This window comes from Silurus meridionalis, chromosome 8, assembly GCF_014805685.1.
Source record: "Silurus meridionalis isolate SWU-2019-XX chromosome 8, ASM1480568v1, whole genome shotgun sequence".
Classification (NCBI taxonomy): Eukaryota; Metazoa; Chordata; class Actinopteri; order Siluriformes; family Siluridae; genus Silurus; species Silurus meridionalis.
In genome coordinates this window covers 26,940,879-26,946,878 of record NC_060891.1, presented here as the reverse complement: position 1 = coordinate 26,946,878, position 6,000 = coordinate 26,940,879, and the positions used below count along the sequence as shown (strand labels likewise).

Genomic DNA, 6,000 nt, shown 5'->3' with positions numbered 1-6,000 from the left:
CATCATCTATCAGAGTTCCTGCTCGGGTTCCTCGTGATTGAGAGCGGTAGGACAGTGGACTCATGTAGGAAGTGTGAAGGTTGAGAGCAGCATTCCTGACATTCCTCACAGCGCTCCGCTCCGTCACTGAGGGATTTCATTTTGGACCCAACGACTTTCCAAAACAACAATACACAACTAAAGCTTCTGTTTCTACACAAACTCTTCATCTGATTCCAGGTTTTCTCTCTATTAAAAAGCCAGTCATGTGACACTGTAACCATGGTAACACCCTTACGCTTTTAACAGTCCGATCTAAAGGCGGAACGGAATCGGATCACCAGCCTGTAAGCTCTCTGTAGGGAGAAACGTGTAACAGACACAGTTTCCATCTCCTACCATGTTCCTGGAGAAGAAGCAGGAACCCGGAGAGTGAAGACGGGGGTTTAGTTTTTTTTATATTTGAGGAATATTATATTTGATGATTGCTGATTTTCTATGCAGTATTTCTTATTTCTGCTGATATTCACTCATCTTCTGACGTGTGTGGACACCTGACCATAAGATTGCCATCTGCTTCTTTTTAAACATCTCAATTCACCACATTTAGTTTCCATACGCTCCAGTAATGAGCTCCACTCCTCTGGGAAGATGTTCCATCAGATTTTGTGGAGATTTGTGTGAGATTCCTTCCACCACCAGGGTGTTAATAAAGTCAGGTACTGATGTAGATGAGGCGAGATGTTTAATAAGTTTGGAGCTCTATAGCAGGAGATCTTCCACTCCAACCCATGGAAAGCAGATCTTCATGGAGCTGTCTTTCGTGCAATGTTTTTGTGGTAACACTTTTAGAGAAGGAGCACAGATGTTGTATGTTGATTTACATCCCAACACTAATAATTCGTTGTTATAAATGTAAACATTATAAACATTCGGTGTTGAGGAGGACGACGGGTTTCCTTTCACATTTAGGTTCCTCTCAAGGTTTCCTGCAGATACCACCTCAGGTCCTCACTTCAGAGGATTAAACTGGATTATTACATCAGCATGCTGACAAATATGAGCTTTAAACCATCATTATTATTATTAGTAGTAGTACTGCTTCTATCATTATAAATATAAATATTATTCATTATCAGCAAAAACAACAATAATAGTAACAGTTCTTTTAAAAATATTATTATTATTATTATTATTATTATTATTATTATTATTATTATGTTACAAATGCATTTATAAATGTACATACTGTAGTAAAATATCTAATTGAAGATTTAAATGTAATAAAATTATGACAAAATTTAGAACATAAATGAATAATTGAATTATTTAATTTTTTTTGTTTTTTTTATTAAAATGAATAATTTGAGGACTTTTTATTCAATAAAATATAACCAAAATATACATACATAAAACAGTTGTAGTAGTTTTCTTTAAAATAATAAATAAATGAACAAATGAAAGGGCCAACAAACCCAACACAAACCCAACAACATGATGTGTGGGAATGAAGAAAGAAAGAAATGAATGAAATAAATGACTATTATTATTAATTTATATGTAAAATAAATAAGTTTATAAATATACTGTAATAAACTGTAAGGAAAAAAAAACCTTTAACTTTTATTTTCATTTAATTGATTATATGACGTTAAATTATAGTACAATTATAATAAATAAACAATTGATGTAATAATTTAAATAGAATAAATTATTTCAATAATAAATAAGCAAAAAATAATATAATATAATAAATAATAATAATTGCTCTAGTTGCTCTTTTAAATAAATAAACACAAATAAATAATTAAAAATACTATTTATTATTATTATTTTATTATTATTATTTTTATATTTAATTATTATTATTATTATTATTATTATTTTACGGGTCTGTTTTGATGATAATTGACGCAGTCACGTACAAACACGACTTTTTTAACACTTCATGCGTTACTCGGATGGACGAAAGAACAGCTGGAAGCGCGTGCGTGTGATTCCTGCAGCTGTATGACACTTTTCCCGAATCTCAGTCCCGGGATAAACATCTGCATTGCCACGTCTGTGATTGTTTTCCCCAAATGCAGATACAAACAACGGTATTATTACATCACAACACAACACATGACATCACTGGGGTTTATTTCTAGATGATGTATTGCGCGTGCGTGAAGTTTTTTTTTCCCCAAAAAAAATTATTAAAAACTATTAGATCATTAGAAAAGTACCCGGATTTTTGGATCTGCTCAGGGTCCACTCCCATCTCCTTCAAATCCCAACTCCGACCTCCAGCAGCTCCATGGGAAGTTTAATAGAGAAATGAAAACCCCGTGCGCGCACTCACCCTCATCCTGAAGTTTTGGAGGTCCAGAACGTGGCTGAAGTTCCTCAGATGTTCTGGAGAAGAAGAAGCGCGCTCGCTCAGAGGTTCAGCAGCTCCAGTGATTTCCACTTTTCCCCATGTTTTTTTTTTCCTACAACGCTCCCACTTTTTCCGCAGCTTTTTAGTTTCTTTCCTCCCACAATCCAAGGCCCCGCCTCTTTCTGTACCAAGGGGCGCGTCCTATTGGTGGAAAGCTCCGAGCGGCTCGGGTTCGGATTGGGTCGAAGCGCCGCTCCATCAGGAACCTCCAGCGCCTCCGGGAGGATGAAATGCTCACGTTCCAGGCCGTATCACGTGATACCATCCCTGGCAATCCCAGTGGCTTCCTGAACCCTATCTACTGCCCCACACTGGCCATGTAGTGCACTTCATCTCAAAGTACCCCAACCACTGCTCCATCATCTACCACTGCTTCACTCATCCCTCCATCATCTACCACTGCTCCACTCATCCCTCCATCATCTACCACTGCTCCACTCATCCCTTCATCATCTACCACTGCTCCACTCATCCCTCCATCATCTACACTGCTCCACTCATCCCTCCATCATCTACACTGCTCCACGCATCCCTTCATCATCTACCACTGCTCCACTCATCCCTCCATCATCTACCACTGCTCCACTCATCCCTCCATCTCTCAGGTACAAGGAAGTCATGGCCACAATTTAGTGGCCTTTCCTTCACCATAGAGGGCTTCATGAAGTCCAACACATAAATGCGTGTAACGAACACGAGGAGACGTTTCATCAGTACACAGTCGATCGATTAGAACACGTCTGTGACAGTAGAATACTGTCTGAAGAAGTCTGGTCAGGAGTAGTCTTCATAGAAGAACTTCAGGTCAAAAAGCCTCCAACATGGAAAAAAGGCAAAGAGTCTCAACTATACACCAAATCATTGGAACCGAGGTGCAGAAAAATGGCAGCAGATGCTGAAAGATTTGCTTCAGCAGAAGGTATTTGGTTTTCTGAAGTGCTGGAGAGCAGAACAATTAGTGTGCAGGTGACAGTGAAGCCTGGTGGTGGAGGTTTCCAGCGTTTTTTCGTGGCTCCATTTCTGCCAATAGAGTTGGACATTTGGTCAGGATTCATGGTGTCCATCTCCATCATGCAGTACCATCAGGGAGGCATCTGATTGGCCCTGAATTTATTCTGCAGCAGGACAACAAACCAACTACAAAGTAAATCCAATAATAAGAGTCAAGTGATGTATGTTGAGAAATTTGGCTTAAATATATAAATATTAGTTCTATATCAAGAACACAATAATTATATATATATAATAATAATAATAATAGTATAATAAATGTTATAATTTATTATACTAATATATAAATGTACATAAGTCAAAAAGTTTATTCATAAAGCTCCTTTTATACATTTAAATTCAGCTTTATGAAAAAATTGCGTTCTTATAAAAAAATATATTTTAAATATATAAAGGAAAATACATTTTTATAGACAATAAAATTTTATAACGATATAACTGCAGAATAAATGAGTCATTTTGATGTAAGAATAGTTTTTTTAATGGTAAGAAGCGATCGGCTGAAAAGGGAAAAAAACCTCAACATTTTATGTTTCATACAAATTTAAATTGAAGAAATTGACGATAATTTTTTTTGATTAAAAAAAAAAAGTCCAATAATGCAGCAAAAAAAAGAAAATACAAATATAAAAACAAACAAAACCTAAAGTAAAGCTTCCTCCAGGGTGTCCAATAAAGAGATGTCGAGATTTGGGATGTGACCCTGCAACCTACTGACCAGAGAAATATAACAATGTCCAACAAAACAAGCCTTTTGAGATTTTAATCTTTGTGAGGATGAAACTCTGTAACTGTGCTGCTTATAAAAATACATTAAAATAAATATTTCTCTCTCACACACGCACGCGTAGTAAAGCTATAAATGGTGTTCATGCCTCTGGTGCCCTCTAGTGGAATAAAACAACACAAACACACACCTAACCCCTTAATCTCAGTGCATGAATAACAATCACTCATCCCTCCATCCTCTACCACTGCTCTATTCATTTCTCCATCTCCTCCCACTGCTCCACTCATCCCTCCTTCCTCTCCCGCTGCTCCACTCCTCCCTCCATCCTCTCCCGCTGCACTCATCCTCCATCCTCCCGCTGCTCCTCCTCCTCCATCCTCTCCCGCTGCTCACTCATCCTTTCATCCTCTCCCGCTGCTGCACTCATCCTTCCATCCTCTCCCGCTGCTCCACTCCTTCCTCCATCCTCTCCCGCTGCTCCACTCCTCCCTCCATCCTCTACCGCTGCTCCACTCATCCTTTCATCCTCTCCCGCTGCTCCACTCCTCCCTCCATCCTCTACCGCTGCTCCACTCATCCTTTCATCCTCTCCCGCTGCTGCACTCATCCTTCCATCCTCTCCGCTGCTGCACTCATCCCTCCATCCCCTCCCGCTGCTCCACTCATCCCTCCATCATCTACACTGCTCCACTCATCCCTCCATCATCTACCACTGCTCCACTCATCCCTCCATCATCTACACTGCTCCACGCATCCCTCCATCCTCTCCTATTGCTCCACTCATCCCTCCATCCTCTCCCGCTGCTCCACTCATCCACTGCCTACTCTCCCACTGCTCCACTCATCCCTCCATCCTCTCAGGGTACAAGGACATCATGCTTTAAGACTTTTCTCTTCCTGCACTGAGATGAAGGAACTTGTCCACTTGTGTCCTAATGAAGCAGCATCAGAAGATATTTATTGCCTGAGACCTCCAAAGCACTTCAGATAGAAACATCTCCCATGTGCCATAACCGTAAACGTTTCTAAATATTATCTGTAATCTTTCTTTCTGAAAACCTGCAACCCAACACTCCCTTTGTTACGACACGCTGAGTGAAGAAACGGAGCACATGAACATGAAGGTTTATTACAGCAACATCTTAAAGCAGGGATTTAATCATTACCGTGTCACACGTCAGAGAACCGAACAGGAACCCAGTCACAGGTTTCATTACACAGAAAGGCCACGAGTCAGAGCACTGTGTCTCCACAAACACCTCCAGGATTCAGTCAGAACGACAAAACATCAGAAGAACATCATGAAAATACAGTGTGGTAACGCATCCTTCACCATAGAGGGCTTCATGGAGTCCAACACATCCAGGAGGCGTTTCATCAGGACACAGTCCAGCGTGATCGATTAGAACACGCATGGAAATACATTTTTAAGTAAACGGATTATTGCTGACGTGAGGATCTGAAGGTTACTGATGAATTAAAATTGTAATAAAAATGTCCAAAAAAAAAAAATGGACCACCAGTTTTCCTGATATGGTAATGATTGGAGGTGGAGTCATGTTCCTTTAAACCACTTTTGATAGACACTGACCACTGCAGACCAGGAACATCCCAGAAGAGCTGGAGTTCTGGAGACGCTCTGACCCAGACGTCTAGACGTCACAATTTATCAAACTTGCTCAAATTCTTACGACCATTTTTCCTGCTTCTAACATCAACTTTGAGGAGAAAATGTTCACCTGCTGCCTAATAAATAAATCCACCCACTAACAGGTTCCATGATGAAGAGATCATCAGTGTTCTTCACTTCACCACTCAGAATGTGAGAATGTTCTGTCTGATCAGTGTATAGACAGAC

The 6,000-nt window shown here is 39.8% G+C and overlaps 1 protein-coding gene across 4 annotated transcripts in view; it reads right to left on the bottom strand.

Moving 5' to 3' along the window:
- The window catches only part of arhgef10 (Rho guanine nucleotide exchange factor (GEF) 10), an 82,029-nt gene extending 79,520 nt beyond the window's left edge, over nucleotides 1–2,509 (bottom strand). For 2 of the 4 annotated variants that reach the window (XM_046855329.1, XM_046855332.1), the window contains exon 1: nucleotides 2,324–2,508. The gene's annotated coding sequence lies outside the window, so the exon portion shown is untranslated. Of the gene's footprint in view, nucleotides 1–2,207; nucleotides 2,227–2,323 lie in introns of those variants that run through there. The other 2 variants (XM_046855334.1, XM_046855331.1) reach the window with 2 other exon arrangements.
- Nucleotides 2,510–6,000: the final 3,491 nt, after the last annotated feature.